This window comes from Juglans microcarpa x Juglans regia, chromosome 5D, assembly GCF_004785595.1.
Source record: "Juglans microcarpa x Juglans regia isolate MS1-56 chromosome 5D, Jm3101_v1.0, whole genome shotgun sequence".
NCBI classification, from domain to species: domain Eukaryota; kingdom Viridiplantae; phylum Streptophyta; class Magnoliopsida; order Fagales; family Juglandaceae; genus Juglans; species Juglans microcarpa x Juglans regia.
The window spans coordinates 24,839,287-24,861,695 of NC_054602.1; the positions used below are offsets into that span (position 1 = coordinate 24,839,287).

Genomic DNA, 22,409 nt, shown 5'->3' on the forward strand with positions numbered 1-22,409 from the left:
TTCTCAAAAGCATCATTTTTCAACTCCTCTAACTCGCTCAACTGAAATTTCTTAAACTTACCTGCATTCAATTTCAAAAAAATACTAACAAGAGAAGTGTCACTTAGGCCGAGAAATGCATGCTTTAAACCTGAGGGCGGTGGTTTCAATTCCAATTTGGAACTTTCCACACTTGAAGGAATTTGTTTTTCACTTTTCTTAGGCAATTCCTCAAATTTCGATTGCCAAGCCTGTGTTCCATAATCCTGAGTTTCATAAAAAATAGCACAAATATCAACAACATTAGATGAATCACTAATAGTATCAAACTCAGAATTAACATGGAAATATTCAAGGGGATCAGAATTATGAGTTGCGTGAACTCCCTTGTCTATGATTGCGTCAATCATGTATGTTTATTGGCACTCATCATCCTCCATGGGCTGCCTACTGATGTGGAATATGTTGACCTCTATGGTCATGTTTCCAAAAGATAGTTTCATCAGCCAATTCATGCAGTTTATAAGTGCATTAGCAGTAGTAAAGAAATGTCTACCTAATATAAGAAGAATCTTAGAGTCAAACTCAACAATCGATTGAGTATCCAAAACTAAAAAATCAACAGAGTAGTAAAATTTGTCAATTTGGATCAAAATATCCTCAACTATCCCTCTTGGTTTCTTAACTGAACGGTCAGCCAATTGAAACACAATAGAACTAGGCTTAATTTCACCCAAACCAAGCTGCTAATAAATGGAATAAGGCATCAAATTTACACTAGCTCTTAAATCTAACAACACTTGCCCAAACTTATGATTCCCAATATTACATGCAATGGTTGGACAACCAGAATCCTTATACGTAGGAGGAATTCGCTGCTCAATTAGAGCACTAACTTGCTCTATCAGGAATGTTGTCTTCTTAACACGATGCTCCCTCTTAACTGTACACAAATCTTTGAGAACTGTTGCATAAGTAGGAACTTGTTTAATAACATGCAAAATGGGAAGATTGATTTTTACCTGCCTAAGATTCTCTAAGATTTCATTGCTAGAATTCAAAGTTTGCATACCAAATTTTAAAGTTTGAGGAAATGGTACCTTAATTGGGCTCTTGATTACCTTAGCTTCCTTGGGCAACTCAGCACTATTATTGCTTTGTTCCTCTTCAACATCATCTGGCTTATCAGTTGTTGGGATGTGTAAGAACTTACCACTTCGTGTCATAATGGCATTGACCTATTTCAAATTGCCTTGAGCCATATGTCGACTTGAGGTGTAAATTGAGTTTGAGAAGGGAACTTGCCATGCTCATTCACACTCAAAGAGCTCATCAACTTAGATACATGGTTTTTATCTCCTTATTTTCTTCAATAACCTGTATAATCAAATATTCAAACTTTTGATTGGTTTTACTCTATGCCTCAATAAAAGCATGCAAAGTGTCTTCTAAAGGACTCCTAGAAGATGAAGGTGCATGATATGGTGCAGGATATGATCTAGGGGGTTGTGCAGACTGCTGGTTTTCAAACTTCCAGCTAAAATTGGGGTGATTGCGCCACCCCGAATTATAGGTATCAGAGTAAGGTGTAAAAAGCTTCTTGTACATACCTAAGACATTACATTATTCCTCATACATCCCTCTCATCTCAGCAAGTGTGAGACACTCTTGGGTAAGGTGATCTACCTCGCCACACACAAAATATGGTTTAAAAAACTCTGCATGATTAGCCACGTGTGTTGGCTTTAAGTCCTTTGTCTTTAACACATCTAGTTCCCTAGTGAGCATCTCAACCTTAGCCTTTAGGCTATCATCTTCCCTAAGATGGTAAATTCTACCACCATTTGAGTTTCCTGTAGGTCGTGACCTATTTGTGCTCTCAGTAGCACTAGGTCTAGTCCAAGTGTGAACATTTTCAGCAAGCTCATTGAGGTATTCTATGGTCTCATCAGGATCTTTCTGTAAGAACTCACCATTATACATCATCTCCACAAATTGGCGCTCTCTAGGTGTAAGTCACTCATAAAAATAGCTCACTAAGTGTCAATTCTCACACCCATGGTGAGGACACATACTCAACAACTCCTTAAATCTCTCCCAAGACTGATACAAAGTCTCACTGTCCTTTTGTGCAAAGTGGAGATTTGCCTTTTTAATGCGTTGGTCTTTTGTTGGGGAAATTATTTATTAAAGAAGACCTGAGTCATCTTACTTTATGACCTAATAGATCGGGATCTCAATGAGTATAGCCAACTCTTAGCTCTATCCTTCAAAGAGAAAGGAAAGAACTTAACTCTAACAACGTCATCAGTTGCATTTTGACTATGAAAAGTCACAACTATTTCCTCAAACTCCCTAATATGCACATATGGATTTTTATTTTCCAAGCCATAAAAGGTAGGGAGTAACTGTACCATCCCTATTTTAAAATTTAGTTGGCGAGTATTAGCTAGAAACATGATGCATGATGGTGTGGTTGTGCGTGAAGGGTGGAGGTAATCATGAAGAATTCTAATGGGTTGATCTTCATGTTCACTCATTTATTCGGGACTAGATGGATTGTCAAATAAATGATTTAAAAAGCTTGATTTTGACTCTTTCACAGGCCTACAAGCAAATCTACCCAATGTGTCTCTATATCTGTGCATGTAAGGTAACAAAATACTAAAAACTAAAAATACTATGAAAAGAAAGAAAAATAATAATGTAGCAAGCTAAAAGAGGGAACGAAGTTACCGCCTTTATAAACTTTTGAAATAAAAACCTATCTAGCAATTCTTCTACCGTCTCCCCAGCAACGGCACCAAAATTTGATTACTGTCAAAGAGTAATGCAGTAGTTGTAATATAGCTTTGGGTGTCGATTCCACAGAGAGACAAATTAAAAGAATTATAGAAGGAACAAAGAAACTAAAGAAAGATATTAAATGAATAATAGAGAAAAAAGATTAATTTTAAATGCAAATTAAAGTGAAGCAAAGTGACTAACGGAAAAAGTACTCAAGTTTGACACACAGTAAAGCGTCGGAAATCCCTTGCACAATTCTGATATTTTAATTATTCTTAATTCATTGAATAACTTAATTGAAAACGTAATTCTCAAAATTCTCAATCGGAAGGTATAGCTTTATAAACCAAGATTAAACCAAATGTAACCATTTGAAAAATTACTCACCACTTTTAAAATACGTAAATTATTATCACTATTAAGAAAATCCAACGACGACAATATACTCAGGAAGTGGTATTGCAGCAAAGAATTAAATCAATATAGATAAATAATTTATCTAAACATAATCAAAGAGCTAATCCATTCAATAGAAAAAGCATGACTGAATCCATAAACAGAATAAATTCTATGATTATTTAGAGAATAAAACATCAACAATGAATTGAGAATGATAAAACAAAAGAGTTTTAGTAATTCAAAATCAAATACATAAATCAAAAATAAATTAAAAATACTATCTAATGTGCAAGTTCATCCCTAGCCCTACTTGAGAATTTAGTTACCCATAAATATAATAGACAACAAAAATCTCAAGAGAAAAATAAAATAAAGGACGGCCATGAAAATTAATTTCGTCTCCCCCTCTTCAAAACTGAGACGTCTCTTCTTTATTCCACCCTCAATTTCGTGCTAATGAAATACTTGTATAGGGTAGGAAAGAAACCCTAATGTCTTTCATATTCCCGTATATAAAATCGCCTAAATTTTAGGACTCATCTTGGTAGCCACGTACATGCTTCAGAAGTTTAAATTTGAAAATTCTTATTAGAGACAACTTTTTAGCCCTTGAAGATAGGTTTCCAACGCATCAAGAATTGCATCAATACGATCTCTTTACGAAAAGTTATGATCAAAATATTAAAGTATATACAGGCTGTCTTCTAGGGAATTTCAGACTGACTTTTTCTCTTGATCCAAATTACTCTCAAACTCCATCATTATCCTTATTTGAAGAGTCCTACACTCGTTGAAAGTTCTTAAGTTTTTCCAAAGTCTTGCCCACTTGAAAGTTCTTTAAATTTGACCGGTTTTGGACTTGCTCTTTTATAGACTCTGAAATTAAATATAAAAAACTGCTCAGAAGTATTCCAAAGTAAATAGAAACTCAATTCAAGAAAACACATTAATTCCTATTATTTCTATTCACATTTTAGCATTTTAGTCTAATAATAGGATATTTAGAATGCACTTTCGTATACTCATCAGTTTCCGACCTTGATAGAGTGTTTATGAGTACTTTTTAGAATGAATTATTTGAATTACAAGGAAGCAAGTTGAAGGCTAGCTCATCCTATCATTCTCAAACTGATGGGCAAACGAAAGTTGTGAATAGAACCCTTGAACAATATTTGAGATGTTTTTGCCATGAGCAAAAGAGATGGGGAGACTTCTTGACATGGGTCGAGTATTGGTACAACACCTCTTTTCATGCTTCCTTACAAAAAAATCCATTTGAAGTTATTTATGGAAGATCACCACCCATTTTGGTGAACTATGAGAAAGGCACGGCTAGAAATGATGAGGTTGAGAATGAATTGCTTACAAGAGATGAGATCTTGACAACAATGAAAAGAGAGCTCAAGAAAGAATGAAGAAGTACTATGATCAAGGAAGACGTGTTGAGAACTTTGAGGAGGGAGATTATGTCTATTTGAAGCTTCAACCTTATGCGCAAACAACCTTAAGGAAGAAGCTTAGCTTGAAGCTCTCTAAGAGGTATTATGGGCCTTTTAAGGTGTTGGGAAAATTGGATGAGGTAGCTTATAGGTTGGAACTTCCTCCAACCTCCAAACTACATCCGGTTTTTCATGTGACAATATTGAAGAAAAGGGTTGGTAATCCAAAGATCATTGTGGAGGAATTATCAAAATTTGATGAAGAATGCTGAATGCTTCTACAGCCAAGAGAAGTCCTTGATTATAGAGTGGTACCAAGGGAAAGAAAAAGAAGAAAAGTGTGGCAGGTTCTAATCAAATGGGGAGGGGTAACAAGAGATGAGGCCACATGAGAAGATTATGATGACATAAGGGAGAGATTTCCACAATTCATCCTTGACGGCAAGGATGTGCTTGAAGGGAGGGGGAATGTTGAAACCCCTAAAAAAGTGGCCTCAGGACAAGCCTCGACACTACCCTTGGGAGGCAAGGACAGCACCATGGCCAACCTACACGCATGCCTTCACCCGTGCCGTGACACACACGGAGCGCCAAGCATGCATGCATGCCTTGGCCCATGCATTGACACTCACGGGGCGCCCAACATGTAGGCCAGTGAGGTTAGTGGCTGTGCACAGCCTAGCGCGCGGCCTGGCATGCGCATGCCCAGGCGCACAGCACTATACCGCGCGCCCTTTGTAGGCTAAGCCAGTGGCTTGCCCACTAGGCATGCCATCCAGTGCATGGCTCCAGCCCATGCCTTGCAACTTCAACGCCCACGACACCAGCCTGGGCGATGTAGACCCAACACCCAAGCCACCAGCTTGGGCCATCCAGCACGCACACATGGTTCACCACTAGTAGGCTTTGTATGGCACCAGTCTATCCACACCAGCAGGCCCTTGCATGGCACCATGCCATGCCCATCAGAAAGCCATGTCATGCCACCTAGCCATGGACCAGCCCAAAGACCACCAGGCACCATTCTAGCCCATCATGGGCCCATGCATGCCATGGCCAGCTTGGTCCATGCCACCATGTTATTGCTTTTATTTATTTTAGTTTTATTTATTTATTTCCAAGAGACCTATTGGGGGTTTCTAATTTGTATTACTTATAAATAGGACCCTTAGTATTTGCTTTGACATCTTTGGATAAATTCCTTTTGGATGGCTTTGTTCTTGAGATCAACTATTTCAGTGCTTAGCACTTGGGCTCTTTGGGGTGCAATTCATGAATCCCTAAGGAGAGAATCACACTTTGCAATTCGTGAATAAGTGTGATTTAGTTTATCAATATTATGAGTATTATTCATTCATTCTCTTGTCTTCCATTTTCTCTCCATTGATCTTATTATTTTATGTGCATTGATCTTGAATTGTTCTTGAGTTGTTCTTGAGAATACATTGTGTTCATCCATTGTTCTTTGTCGTAACCATCACATTGCCTCATTTGACCCATCTAAACACTCAAGTGTCACCCACTAGAGTTTTTGCCCTAGTCCACTTACCTTAAAATACCTGGCCACCACTTCCATAAAACCCTAGCCCTAATCCTCACTTTCCATATTCGGCACTTCCCTAATTGCCCTTCTTCCATTCCAATTTGCCATGGCCGAAACCCTTAAGTCTCCATAAGGAAACTCTTTCCTTCTAGGAGTCTTGACCTCCTCCAATTCAAATCCCTTAATTTAAGGAATTGATTATCCTCTTCAATTCTTTAAATCTCTCATCCCTTAAATTACTCAAGTTAGATATTGACTTTCCATACTAGCCCAACCTAATCCCCCAAGATTCCTACCACCTGGAATCTTTCCTAAAACATCTCCACTCATCAATTTCGGCAACCCTAGTTGCCTCATACCCGAAACCCTAGCCCATCAACTTGGCGCCACACTCAAGGAACAAACCCTAGCTGTCTACATTGAATTGCAAGCCCTAAACATTTAGCCTACCTAATTCCATCACCATCTTCATCATTCCATCTCTCAAACACCTACTATTTGTTGAAGGCCAAGCAAGTTGGTAAGATCACTCGGTCATCATCTCCACCAAGGTGAGTTGAAGGACTTAATGTTTAGGTCCAAGACCAAGGTCCCTAACATAATAGCCCATCCAACTGATCCAAGTTCGCTTTCTTTTGGATCATTAGAGGCAAAAGTGGATGGTGTTTTGAACTCACATACAAGGACAATAAACTCAATAATTGGACTAGAGCTTATTGTTAGTTTGTTTTTTATTTTATTTATTAATTCAGCATGTCATTGAGGCACATGAATATTATTTGAAATTATTTATTGCATGTGATATTTATGGTTACTAAATACATGCATGTCATGATATTATGAGATCATTTTGTCACATTTGTTAGGCATTTTATTTTATGTTATATTGCTTAGATTATTATTTTTGGTGAATAATAATCATTTGGATGAAATGTGATAGTTTTTGTCAATGTATTGTGATTACATGTAATTGTGTGAGCTTATTTTATCATTAGAATTTGCTAGGCTAATTTTAGGAATTAGTCTTCAAATTTTTTGAATGTGATAAAATATATAATTAAGTAGCTTGAGCTTGTAGTGTCCATGATTATAATTAGCCCAAATGGATTTCTTCAATCTAGGAAGGAATTGTTCTTGCATGTGACTAGCTCAGTACTTAGTAGACTACTTTTCTCCTAGTGGAAATATAGTTGAGATTGATTTCGAATTAATCTCCTATACGATATAAATTTATGCAAAAATTAAGGTAGAAATTAATAATTAGATATTGTGGCGCAAGAAATGATTAAGAAGTTTAGCGAATTTTCAATCTTGCAATGTGCATTAATATTTTGTTTCTGACTTAGGTTGACGCAAAAAATTTCTTAGATGTGTGTGCAATTAAATGTGCATAGGTTAGTAACTTTTAGATAATTGAAAACAAAGCCTAGCGATTGTATATGTGACTTAATTGTCTCATTAATCTCCTCATGAGAAATAGTTGAAAACGAAAGAAGATTATTATGAGCGTTAGATAGTCTTAGACCATCATTATTGTAGAAACCTCAGAAAAGTCTAGAGTAAAATTGGAATGCGCGTGGGACACATGCACTACAATTTCTCATAAAAATTGAAGGGATCAACTATCAGATAGAGTTAAACCACTATTTTGCTTTTGAGAATTTTGTGGGTAATTACAGAAGTTGCGTGTTATTTTTGTAACATAAAGATTAATTGTTCCTATATTTGAGGTTGAGCATTATAATCTTGTAGCAACTTAGATTAACTCATAGATAAGCGCATACTCTCTAAAACTTGCTAGTATATCTAACTAGTAAGGACATTAAAATCTGAATGTGCAAGAGTATTGATGACATTCTTGATTGGCACATTTATTTTAAAGGTTTTATCAGTGCACTTCTTTATGGTATTAGCACTCGTAATCTTGCTCATGTTTCTTTCTCTCTAGTGAGAACAAATAGATTTTTGTAGATATATGAATTTAGGAATACCCCTTGAGAGTAATGTAATACCGAGCATTTTGGAGATTTGCATGGTAAACTTAATTAAGCTTAAAAACCATATTCATGGTTGCACTGATGCAAGATAGGCTTTAGGCTAAGATAATTTCTCATAAATTTTCCTTTTCTCTCCTATAGTGAATAGGAGAATACGAAAAATATTGAGTAAGCGAGAAATAGGAATATCACTAGTTAGCTGCTAAAACGTCGTAGACTGCAAAGTAAGAATTCTTAGAAGTTTAAAAGTTGGATGGACACTTATTGACTCGGTGATATTATTTCTTGGGTGGAGAAATGATATACTATAATGTGCCATGAATGCATAGGATGATGGGTGTGAACTTTGAGAAATTGAAGAGTTTCTCACTATTGAAAACTCTCTCCTTAGTTTAGTAGAGTCAATGAGAAAAGGAAATTTGAGTATTTTTGTGTTAAGCTCCTATACATGCACACTAAGAACATGAAATAATAAAAATATTATTTCATCACATAAATACGATTCATTTTTTTTTTTAACTAGAAGGAAAATATATTTTTCAAATAAAACTTTTTTTGATTCACAATTTTATGAATTATATGATGAGAAGAATTATCTCGCGATTTTATGACTTGCTGAGAATGAAGTTATAAGTTAATTATGGCATAAAGCAATTGTTATATCACACTTGTGTTGATGTAATATGGGGTTTTGGCCTTAATTCTTACTTGTTATCCTTAGATTAAGTTCATTCACCATTAAGAAAGGCTGAATGATTATTTTATCTAAACCCAAATTCTATTAAAAATATGGAGGATTTAAGTTTGAATTTTTTGGTTGAGTCAAGAAAATTACTCATATTTTCAGCTGCCGCGGGCCCGGGGGGGGGGGGGGTATTGTGGATTTTATTAACAGTTAATATTTGAAAATGATGTTGTATCCCAAAATACCTTAACCTTAATATTTTCAAAATTTTAAAAACAATTGCTGAAAATGGTGGGAGTAATTCACCAACTAGTGATGGTATTCCATTAGTGATAGTGACTCTCAAAAATTACGAGAAGGTTTATCCTCATAAATAGTATGGTAGCTATATTTTAGTATTCACTGAATTCACATAGTACGAATCATAACATAGAATCTTAGATTCACTTCATTTATATGATCCAATATGAGGTTGTTGATCTGATTGATAAAAGAAAAGTAAAGTTGATAGAGGTATATATCCATCTCTTGACACTGATTGAATTGCCTTTAGATAATCAATGATCGCACATTTATCGAAAATTTTATTGAAATAGTCAAATAGTTGATTTTAGAAGGAGAATTAGATGGTATTATTTACAAATGTTGCTTGTACTGTTTTAGTACAAAATGCAAATGAATACTATTGGTACTATTTACATTCAGCCTAAACGATCCATCTATTCAAAGATACCCAATGTACCTAGTAGTTATTATTAACTATTGAATTAAATGGGTTCTTTGAACACTGCTGACAGTCTTAGATGTAACGTCCCAATAGAAAGCCCAAACCACATAACCTATACTCCAAAAGGACTAGTCAATGATACAATTGGACCCTCATTGGAACCTTATAAAGAGTAAGAACTTCTCCTTCCCAAGCAACGTGGGATCTCATACACCACCTACTCTTATCCATATCATATGGGGTATCACAATCTACCCCTCTTAAATTCTCGACTTCCTCATCGAGCCTGTCCATTGTAGGTGGCATGGCTCAAGTCCCACATTTCTGGTTAAGATAGGCTCTGATACCATTTGTAACGACCCAATGGAAGGCCTAAACCACATAGCCTATACTCCAAAAGGAGTAGTCAATGAAATAATTGGAGGCTCATTGGAACCTTATAAAGAGTAAGAACTTCTCATTCCCAAACAATGTGGGATCCCATACACCACCTACTCTTATCTATATCATATAGGGTATCACATTAGAAAAATATTTTTTCAAGAGAGTTAATGCTAATCTGTTTGCCTTAGATTATTAATTGTCACCTAATGAATGGTTTCCCATAGTACGAGGTAGTGGACATTGGTTTGTGAAAAGTATCTCATATTTCATGTCTTGTGAGATTGTGTATAAGAAAAATAGTTTATAGGAGCTTTTGTTCGAAACCCATAGACAATTAATGAGATGGCAAATACCAAAGAATCTAGTTTTGCCTACACTATTTGGTGTTTCCATTATGATTTGCTCATGAGAGTTAGAGGTTGAGATTTTGTTAAGAGGTAAATATGGCTTATTTGATAAAGTGAATTTGTGATCCAATTTAGAAAAACCACTAAAGTTAATAACTAGGTTATTGTGATTGACCTTGGGGCATACCCTTAATGAAAAAGAAAGGTTGGTATCTTACATGTTGTTGTTGAGTACAAGAGATTCGTATAGAAACCCAAAAGTCACAAATTAAGTTTGTTGAATGATATTTTTGGTCACCTTGTATATTTTTAAAAGTCACAGTTGGACTTGCTGACTAGAATCTAAGGTTTATATTGTTTTGACCCTAAGTGAGATTTGAGATGCATCGCTAATTTCATGGTTGTGCAAAGATATTTTATATATATAATCAGAGTCTTTTGGTATTCACATGTTTAGAAAAGTTACTACACAAGAGAATGCGCATAGAGAAAAATGATCCTAAAACACCACTTGAGAGTTGTGGTTTGAATATTTTTAGTTGACCATGTCATTTCTCCACCTCATGGTATTGCTCATCATGCTTATGATAGTGATGTGTTCTATGATCATATGTGTGACGCTCCCAAATTTTGAAGCGTCGAGATATGTAACAAAAGATTACCTGCTCCATTCATAACAAATAAAATATAATGCACCTAGCATGCATCTAGTAATAAGCAATATTCCCAACAGATAATTTTTTTTCTTGAGCAATATTATGCACCAAATGAGATATATCCCAAAAACTTTGAAACATAATATATAAATATTAAAGTGATAGACGTTCTTGATTAAAACATAAGTTCAAAAGGTCTATAATCATAAGAGTTATAACATCTCACTAGAAATTCAATGGTAGAATCTCTGTAGACTTTAGGAACCTCATGAAAACTCCGTAAGTTTTCACGATTTGACTAATTGCTTAGGTTATAGTCTATCGGCATAATCGGTCACTATGGTGCCAGAAGCATAATTTTATTTATTTGAGATAGTTAGAAGTGTTAAAATGTGATATGGTCTATGCCATTAGACTTAGAGGAATATTTAAGATTTTATGGCATAATAATCTCATTTTCAGTTTTCAGACGAAACTCTTGTTCGAAAATGCATTTTATTTATTTCGAGACAGTTTGGGGTTAAATTTAGATAAACGAATTGCACAGTCAGGTTAGTGTGTATACTTAGGATTTTACAGTGCGAAGTTTATTTTCACTTTTCGCGGAGCGAATAGTGATGAGTGTACAAAAGTGCACTCTAAATACCCTATTATTGGACTAAAATGATAAAATATGAATAGAAATTATTGGAATTAATATGTATTATTAAATTGAGTTTCTATTTACTTTGGGATACTCCATAGCATATTTTTATGTTTAATTTTAGGATCTATAAAAGAGCAAGTCAAAACCAGTCAAATTCAAAAGACTTTCAAGTGAGCAAGATGTTGTAACAACCTATGAACTTTCAATGAGTGTAGGACTCTTCAAATAAGGATAATGATGGGATTTGAGAATAATTTGGATCAAGAGAAAAAGTCAGAGTCCAAAACGTGCTAGGAGACAGCCTGGAGATACTTTATTATTTTAATCGTAACTTTCCACTTACATATCGTGATGCATTGAAAGGCTATCTTAAATGGCTACAAATTTGTCTCTAATAGGGATTTCTAAATTCAAACTCCTAAAATACGTACGTGGCTGCCAAGATGAGTCCTAAAATTTAGACAATTTTTTATGCAAGAATCATGAAGATATTAGGGCTTCTTTCCTACCCTATATAAGCATATCATTAGCACGAAAATTGGAAAGTTTTTTTAAAAGGGAGACGGCTCAATTCTGAATAGAGGAGAAAAATACTATTTTTATTTATTTGTAGTTCTTCCATGGAGAACTAAATCGTGAGTAAAGCCTAGGGCAGAAATTGATTAGTGAAAATACTGACTTTATTTCAATTCATAGATTAAATTTTATTATTTAAGATTCTAGGATTCAATTCTCTATTTGTTTTGGATATTATAAGTTTGAGACAATTATATTAAATCTTGCTATGGTTTGATTTTATTGAGCTATAAGATTATAAATGTATGATTGTGACTTAAACATGCTTTTCATGCCATTGATGTAATCTTTTGCTCCATTATTGTTTGTAACATAGTCATTTTTATATATGAAAACCGTGGTTTGAAAAGAGAGAATAGATTCTAGAATTAAATTTGAGAAAGTAGATAAATATAATGTCATATCTTCTAATTAGGAATTTGGTATTATAATTCTTAATTGTGTATATCGTTTGGATTGAAAAAGTCAGAGTATTGGATCCGGTTGATAGAAGCCCAAAATTTTACTTGCCTTTTCATCCGTGCCTTAATCTCATTTTAATTACAAGCTTTAGGTAGAATTTTCAAATTCTTGTCATATTATAAATTGATATTTTCTTTTAAACTTGCGTGTTGTTGTGTTTCTTCCAAGTCCCTGTCGATCGACACCCTAAACTATACTATAACACTGCGTACTACTTTGAGCGCAATCAAATTTTGGGGTTGTTGCCGGGGAGTCGGTAGAAAAATTGCTAGATAGTTTTTCTTTTCAGCAATTTTTAAAGGCAGTAACTTCATTCCCTTTTTTCGCTTGCTGCATCTTTATTTTATTTTCATTTTATTTTTGTAGTTTTTTTTAGTGTTGCGTTCTTTTTTATCTTGTATGCACAGATATAGGGACGCCTTGAGTAGATTTACTTGTAGGCCTGTGCGAGAGTCATAATCAAATTTTTTAAATCCTTTATTTGACAATCCATCTAGTCCCGAAGAAATGAATAAACATGAAGATCAATCCATTATAAATTTTCAAGATTAACTCTACCCTACACGCACAACCACACCATCATGCATCATATTTCCAACTAATACTCGCAAACTGGATTTTAAAATAGGGATGATACAGTTACTCCCTACTTTTCATGGCTTGGAAAATGAAAATCCATATGTGTGCATTAGGGAATTTGAGGAAGTAGTTACGACTTTTTATAGTCAAAATGCAATTGATTACATTGTGAGACTTAAGTTCTTTCCTTTCTCTTTGAAGGATAGAACTAAGAGTTGGTTATACTCGCTGAGACCATGATCTATTGGGTCATGGAATGAGATGACTCAAGTCTTTTTTAATAAATAATTTCCCCAACATAAGACCAGTGCTTTAAAAAAGTAAATCTTCACGTTTGCACAAAAGGACAGTAAGACTTTGGATCAGTCTTAGGAAAGATTTAAGGAATTGTTGAGTATGTGTCCTCACCATGGGTATGAGAATTGACGCTTAGTTAGTTATTTCTATGAGGATCTTACACCTAGAGAACGTCAATTTATAGAGATGATGTGTGGTGAATTTTTGCAGAAAAACCTAGATGAGGCTATAGAATATTTCAATGAGCTTGCTGAAAAAGCTCACACTTGGACCAGACCTAGTGTTACTGAGAGTACAAATAGGTCACGGCCTGCTGGAAATCTAAATGGTGGTGGAATTTACCATCTTGGAGATGAGGATAACCTAAAAGCTAAGGTAGAGATGTTTACTAGGGAGTTAGAGGTATTAAAAACTAAAGATTTAAATCCAAATACACATGGCTACTAGTGTTGATTCTTTTGGACTGTGTTTTGTGTGTGGTGGAGTAGATCACCTAACTCAAGAGTGCCCCACATCTGCTAAAATGAGAGGAATGTATAAGAAACAATGTAATGTCTTAGATATGTACAAGAAGCATTTTGCACCTTTCTCTGATACCTATAATCTGGGATCGCGTAATCACCCCAATTTTAGCTGAAAATCTGAAAACCAGCAGCTTGCACAACCCCTAGATCATATCCTGCACCATATCATGCACCTTCATCTTCTAGGAGTCCTTTAGAAGACACTTTGCATGCATTTATTGAAACACAGGGTAAGACTAACCAAAAGTTTAAATCTTTGATTACGCAGGTTGTTGAAGAAAATTAGGAGATAAATAGCCAAGTGCCCAAATTGATGAGCTTCTTGAGTGTGAATGAGCGAGGTAAGTTCCCTTCTCAAGCTCAATCCGCACCCCATGGTCAACACATGGCACAAGAGAATCTAAAGGATGTGAATGCCATTGTGACATGAAGTGGAAATGGAAAGTCATTACACATCCCAACAACAAACAAATTAGAGGATGTGGAAACGGATCAAGATAGTAGTGATGCTAAGCTGCCCAAAGAACCTGAGGTGATAAAGAGTCCTGTTAAGGTACCATTCTCTCAAGTTTTAAAATCAAGCAAGCGAACTCTGAATCCTAACAATGAAATCCTAGAGAATTTAAGGCAGATAAAAATCAATCTGCCTCTTCTGCATGTGATTAAACAAGTTCCTACTTATGCAAAAGTTCTCAAGGATTTGTGTACAGTTAAGAGAAAATACCATGTGAAAAAGACAACGTTCTTGAAAAAGCAAATTAGTGCTCTAATTGAGCAGCATATTCCTCCCAAGTACAAGGATTCTAGTTGTTCAACCATTGCTTGCAGCATTGGAAATCATGAGTTTGGACAAACTTTGCTAGATTTAGGAGCTAGCGTGAATCTAATGCCATATTCTATTTATTTGCAGTTGGGGTTGGGAGAAATCAAACCAACCACTGTGGTACTGCAATTGGTTGACTGTTCAGTCAAAGTACCCCAAGGTGTGGTATTGGATGTTCTAATTCAAATTGACAAATTTTATTATCCTGTTGATTTCTTAATCCTTGACACTAGCTCTGTTGTTGATAATACTTCTAAAATTCTTTTGATTTTAGGTAGGCTTTTCCTTGCCACTGCTAATGGTCTTATTAATTGCAGGAATGGGCTCATGAACCTGTCTTTTAGAAACATGACTCTCGAGGTGAATATCTTCTATATTGCAAAATAGCCTGAAGATGATGACGAGAGCCATCAGACATACATGATTGACTCACTCATGGATATGAGAGTTTCTACAGCTCATGATTTTGATCACCTTGAGTATTTTCTTGTTAATTCTGAGTTTGATTCTATCAGTGATCCATCTGATGTAGTTGATATTTGTGCTATTTTTTATAGAACTCAAGATTATGGCACTCTGGCATTGCAACCGAAGTTTGAGGAGTTGCCTGAGAGAAGTGAAAAGCAAATTCCTTCAAGTGTGGAAGCACCCAAAGTTGAATTAAAGCCTCTGGCTAAGGGTTTAAAGCATATTTTCCTTGGTCCAGGTGATATTTTTCCTATTATTATCTCATATGAATTGTCTGAGTCTCAAGGTGAGAAATAAATTCAGACCCTAAGTGAGCATAAGTCAATCTTAGGTTGGAGCATTACTGATATAAAAGGTGCTAGTCTCTTGGTCTATTCTCATAAAATTAATTTGGAGGAAGGAACCCTCGTAAATACCCCCAAAGTAGGCTTAATCCCACTATGAAAGAAGTGGTGAAGAATGAAGTGTTGAAACTATTAGATGCAGGAATCATATATTCTATTGCTGATAGTAAATGAGTAAGTCCTACACATATTGTTCCTAAAAAGTCAAGTGTTACTGTGGTGAAGAATGACCTAAGAGAGTTAGTCCCTACAAAACTTGTGACTGGGTGGCGGATGCACATTGATTACAGAAAATTGAATGTTATCACCCGGAAAAACCATTTTCCTCTTCCATTTATTGATCAAATTCTTGAGCGTGTGGCTGATCAATCAGTAATATCCTGCACTTTCTTACAATCTTTCATAGAAAGTTTCTTTACAACTAGTATCTTAGAGCCGATGGTCCTCAATGGTGGAGGGTACTCATGGTAGACAGCAACAAGAAGGTCTTCAGTAACATGTGGGTCATTGCTTAAGGATGACTATTGTATTGCATTGACCTCATATGTAAAGGTTGGCCTAGGAGGCCAAGACAATCCAAAATTTAACTCTAATGAGTTTAAGTTCTTTTTATATTTATAAATTTTAATTTATAATTTAAATTATACTATAATTTGGGTCTAAAAAAATATTTTCGGACCAAAAAAATTTTTTTTAGACCCAATGTGTTGGCCTAGGTAAGGGGCAGGGAGGATGGGGTTTTTTCCCCCGCCCCTCTGCACCGGGGCGGGGTACAGGGACAGGTACCCCAAGCCCCGCACCATGCAAGTATCAACCCTAGTGGAACCTGAGATTTCGCTTAATGCAATTACATGTACAGCCAACTCTAGAACTATGAGATTAGTTGGCAAGGTGGGGAATGAGCAGGTGGTGATTTTTGTCGCCTCGGTAAGCATGCACAATTTTTTAGACTCTTCCATTGCCAAGAACAATAGATTGTTGATTGATGAGTTTCAGAAAATTGCAGTTAAAGTTGCAAATGGCCAAATTATCATAAGTATGGGTTACTGCAACACAGTCAAAATGAAGATACAAGGTAACTCAATTTGACCCTTCCTTCTATATATTACCCCTTGGGGGGTGTGATGTGGGTTTGGGTATTAAATGACCAGAAACATTGGGGTCAATATTTGGAATTTTTCCCAACTTACCAAGAAATTTGTGTACGGGGGAAAGAGGGTAGAATTGGTGTGATTGAGTTTAAGGTAACTCACGATTGAGGGAAGTAATAAGTCTATGATTACTTCTGTCAATAGGAGAAAGGCACTATTTTTGCAAATTCTGGTTGGGAAGAAAGGGGAGGAACAGATTGAGTGGGAAGGGGATGTGCAAAAAATCCTATCTAAGTTTAAAGGGGTCTTTGAAGTTTCAAAAGGGTTATCTCCTGCACGGGTACAAGACCATAAGATTACACTCAAGGAAGGTACTCAGCATGTAAATGCTAGGCCATATCGTTACCCCCACTACCAAAAGGTGAAAATCAAAAAAATTGTAACTGAGTTGTAGAAACGGGGGTAGTGAGACCTAGCACCAACCTTTTTTTTCACCCGTATTGTTAGTCCGTAAAGTGGTTGGAAGTTGGCATATGTGTGTGGATTTTAGGGCATTAAACCAAGAGAGGATGAAGACAAATTCCCTATTCTGGTTATTGATGAGTTATTAGATGAACTTTATGGGTCGGTGGTTTTCTCAAAACTAGACCTAGGGTCCGGATACCACCAAATAAGAGTAGTTCCGAAGGATGTGGCCAAAATAGCCTTTAGGACTCACGAAGGACACTATGAGTTCTTGGTGATGCCCTTTGGGTTGACTAACACTCCTTCAACCTTTCAATGGCTAATGAACCATGTGTTTTGACCATATTTGAGGAAATTTGTGCTGATATTTTTTAATGACATACTAGTATACAATAAAGGCTTGGCAGAGAACGTAGAGCATTTGGAGAAGGTGCTGAAAGTTTTACAGAAAAATTAGCAATATGTGAAGTTGTCAAAAAGTAAGTTTTGAGTGTCCGAGATTGATTATTTGGGGCATGTAATAAATGCAGATGGGGTAATGGTAGACACCAACAAAGTGGCTACAATGCTTGATTGGCCAACACCAGTGAAATTCCTAAGAGGTTTTTTGGGGTTGACGAGATATTATCTAAGTTCATAAAAAATTATGGGACCATTGCTGCCCCACTCACAGATTTGCTTAAGAAAAATTCATTTGTTTGGAATGAGGAAGCAATGAGGGCTTTTATTGAGCTGAAATTAGCAGTTACATGGCCTCTAGGCCTTAGGTTACCAGATTTTTCTAGACCATTTACAATCGAAGGGGAATGGGAGCAGTATTGATGCAGTCGGGACAACCCCTTGCTTATATGAGCAAGGCACTTAAGGGGAAGGCTCTTCTTCTCTCTACTTATGAGAAAGAACTTATGGCCTTGGTAACAACTGTGAGGAAATGGAGGCCTTATCTTTTAGGGCAGTCTTTTATGGTGAAGACAGACCAACAAGCTTTGAAATTTCTCCTGGAACAAAGGGTTGGAATAATGGCCCAACAGAAGTGGGTGAGTAAATTACTAGGATATAATTTTGTAATAACTGACAGGAACGGCAAGGAAAATCTAGTTGCTAATGCTTTGTCGAGAAAAAGGGAGGAAGAGGAGTTGGTTGAAGGTTCCCTAGTTATGATCTCTTTCCCTAATCCTGAATGGGTAGACTAAAAGAGAGTCATGAGAAATCTACTGAAATGAAGGAAATCCTTGAGAAGTTGCAGGATAACAGATCATTACCAAGGGGTATCAAGTATAGCAAGGGTTAATATTGAAGAAGGGTAAAATTGTGATTGTGATTGTGCCTGACTCTTCATTTAAGAGTAAGGTGATGCATTTTATTCATGATCACCCATTTGGGGGCCACTCTAGCTATTTAAAGACATATCAAAGGGCTAAGAGAAACTTCTATTGGAACGAAAAGAAGAAAGACATAAAGAGGCTTGATGAGTGTACAAAAATGTACAATAAATACCCTATTATTTGACTAAAATGCTTAAATGTGAATAGACATAATAGGAATTAATGTGTATTCTTGAATTGAGTTTCTATTTACTTTGGAATACTCCTAAGCAGATTTTTATATTTAATTTCAGAGTCTATAAAAGAGCAAGTCAAAACCCAGTCAAATTCAAAGGACTTTCAAGTGGGTAAAACATTGGAACAACCTAAGAATTTTCAATGAGTGTAGGAATTTTCAAATAAGGATAATGATGGGGTTTGAGAGTAATTTGGATCAAGAGAAAAAGTCAGTCTGAAATTCGCTAGAAGACACAGCCTGTACATACTTTAGTATTTTTATCATAAATTTCCGTTCAAATATTGGATTGATGCAATTCTTGATGTGTTGGAAGGCTATATTAAAGGGCTACAAAGTTGTTTTTAATAAGGATTTCCAAATTCGAACTCCTAAGGCACGTACGTGGCTGCCAAGTTAAGTTCTAAAATTTAGATAATTTTGTATGCGGGAATATAAAAGACATTAGGGTTTCTTTCCTACCCTATATAAGTATTTCATTAGCACGAAACTGGGGGTGAAGAAAGGGGAGACGGCTCAGTTCTGAAAAGGGGGAAACGAAATTAATTTTTATGGCCGTTGTTTGCTTTATTTTTCTCTTGAGATTTTTGTTGTCCATTATATTTATGGGTAACTAAATTCTCAAAAAGGGTTAGGGATGAACTTACACATTAGACAGTATTTTTAATTTATATATTTTATTTTCAATTATTAAAACTCTTTTTTTATCATTCTCAATCCATTGTTGATGTTTTCTTCTCCGAATAATCATAGAATTTATTATGTTTATAGATTCAGTCATGCTTTTTATATTGAATGGATTGGCTCTTTGATTATGTTTGGATCAATTATTTTTCTATATTGATTTAATTCTTTGCTGTAATATCGCTTCCTAAGTATATTGTCGTCGTTGAATTTTTTCAATAATGATCATAATTTACATATTTTAATAGTGGTGAATAGTTTTTCAAAGGGTTACATTTGATTTAATCTTGGTTTATAAATCTATATGTAATACCCCGCTCCTTCCTTCTTACGTACGCTTCTTCTCTCTGACATACGTTCCTTCTCTCTGACGTAAGCAAGTTTCGAGGACAAAAATTATGTAACTGTCCGCCCCTTCTCTACGACTGCGAGCCTCGTTATGCCTGCCGAACTCGATGGCATGTTCCTAAAGATATTATGTGACTTCTAAGGCACGCCCAATGTTTTAAATGTACTGGAAATATTTATATGAAGTATTTTCAATGTTATTGAATTAAGCTTGATTTTAAATACGACAATTATAATATTCTTGAAGAGCTCCAAAAATATTATAATTGTCGGAAATCATTTTAATATTATTATTAAAATGATTTCAGTTATTTAAATATTATGGGATTTAAATTATGTTGAAAGTTTTAATTAATTAAATGGTTTTATCCTTTTAAATATATTAAATAAGACTTCATCATTTATTAATGATGAAGGGATATTATTTTATAAACTAAAGTTAGTTTAAATAATATTCTATCTTAATTCGTCTAAGTGTTTTTAATTAAGTTAATGTTTACGCATTTTCAAATCAGTATTTTAAACACCCACCGTTAGATCGTTTTAAAGATCCCAAGACGAAGGGACTAGGTTAAATACCCAGACCCCTCTTCCTTCTCCCTCACTTTTCCCCAGCCCTCTCTCTCTCTCCTCCCTCTCCCTCGCGGATTGCACTGCACGACACCCCCATGCCCGAATTCCTCCACTGCCCAACCCGGCGCCGTCGTGCGCCAGCGAGCCTCACCTCCGCTGCCGACGGCACCTTCTCCCTCCGGTGAGTTCTCCCATGCCGGCCCTTCTCCTTCACGCTCTCTCTCGGCAGTGCACAGCCCGAATGGGCTTCACGTTGTTGCGCCGCTGTGCGCCGTCCTCTGACGCCACCACCTCCACGGTAGCTCCTCCTCCCACCGACCATCACCCTCCAGCAAGCTCGGCCTCCACCGTGCAGCCCTCCCTCTCTTGTAATGGTAAGTAGCCGAAATGGGTTTTTAACCCATTTCCCCTCTTTGCGCCGCCGTGCACGGCCACCAAGTGCCTCCATGCACTTTCCCATCCCTCCCCCTTCCTCCTCTACGTGACTCGAGGCCCATAGCCTCCCTCCACCGCACGGGCTCTCTCCTTCCTTCACGCACGGGTTCTCCCCTTTCCACCGCCGTGCGCCACCACCAATGGTGTCCAGCCACCGTCATGAGCCTCCTCTAGCCACCACCAACATATCCTGACCACCCATGGCCCCGATCTGCAACCCATGCATGCACACTCTCCCTCACTCTCTGACGGCATCTCTTCCCCTCACACACGGCCAGTTTCACCTCCACCACCGTGAATCGTCGTGCCACCACCACCGAGCCTCCACGACTCCACCAGAAACCTCCATTAGTCGAACCCTAGGTCCAAACCACCACTTTATGTGGTGGGTAGCCACTGCGCGTGGCTGATCGCCACTGTACACGGTTAGATCCACCGTGTTACGCTCCGTGCCACCATCACAAGGCCACCACGAGCCCTTCCAAGACCACACTTAGCTATCCAAATACCCAAACAGCCACCGTACATGGGTTAGTCGCCACTACAACACTTCTGGCATCATCGACCATGACGATCAACGAGCAACGCACAAGTTATCCCGTCGATGGTATAACCCTCTATCCTTCGTTATTTATTTTAGATGGTGATTAGTTGATTTGGTTGTGGACTGTGCTGTTAGTATTGTAGAGTTCGATGTATTGTGATGTATTGTGATGTGTTGTGTAGTGAAGTGTTGGGCATTCTGTGTAGTGAAGTGTGGAGCGTAGCTGGGAATTGTGATGTGCAGTGTTGTGGACTGTGCGGTGTAGTGTGATCGTGGAGTATGTGCTGTATTTGTAACGTCGCATGTGGAATGGGAACAGTACACTCTGAGTGTACTCTGTGTGTGGCGTAGTGTGGGATAAGGAGAGTATATGTAAAATATACCCTCCTGGAGTATTGTGGAATTGGAAGAGTACACGTGAAGTGTACTCTGTGTGGCGTGGGTGTGTGAAGGGAGTACACGTGGAGTGTACCCCATATGATGGAGTGATGCACCATATGGCGGGTATGTCATAGTGGTGATGTGGCGTAACGTGTGTGAAGGTGTTCATGTGAAGTGTACTCCATGTGGTGGAATGATGCACCATATGGCGAGTATGCCATAGTGGTAATGCGGCGTAACGTGTGTGAAAGGAGTACATGTAGAGTGTACTCCATGTGGTGGAGTGATGCACCATATGGCGGGTATGCCATAGTGGTGATATGGCGTAGTGTGTGTGAAGGGAGTACACGTAGAGTGTACTCCATGTGGTGGAATGATGCACCATATGACGGGTATGCCATAATAGTGATGTGGCGTAACATGTGTGAATGGAGTACACGTGGAGTGTACTCCTTGTGGTAGAGTGATGCACCATATGGCGAGTATGCCATAATGGTGATGTGGCGTAGTGTGTGAAAATGGAGTATACGTGGAGTGTACTCCACAAGGTAGCGACACTTCGTGTGGCATGTCGCAGAAAAAATGATGGTTGTGTGATTGATGGGCGTGGGACGTGATGAGTAGTGTCGGGAACTGTGGAATTGTGTCCCAAAGTAGCTGTGATGT

The 22,409-nt window shown here is 37.1% G+C and overlaps 1 non-coding gene across 1 annotated transcript; it reads left to right on the top strand.

Moving 5' to 3' along the window:
* Positions 1–2,032: 2,032 nt before the first annotated feature.
* On the top strand, positions 2,033–2,139 carry LOC121266659. Its single transcript, XR_005940880.1, has one exon. It is a non-coding gene; the product is annotated as a small nucleolar RNA R71 (small nucleolar RNA).
* The last annotated feature ends 20,270 nt before the right edge of the window (positions 2,140–22,409 follow it).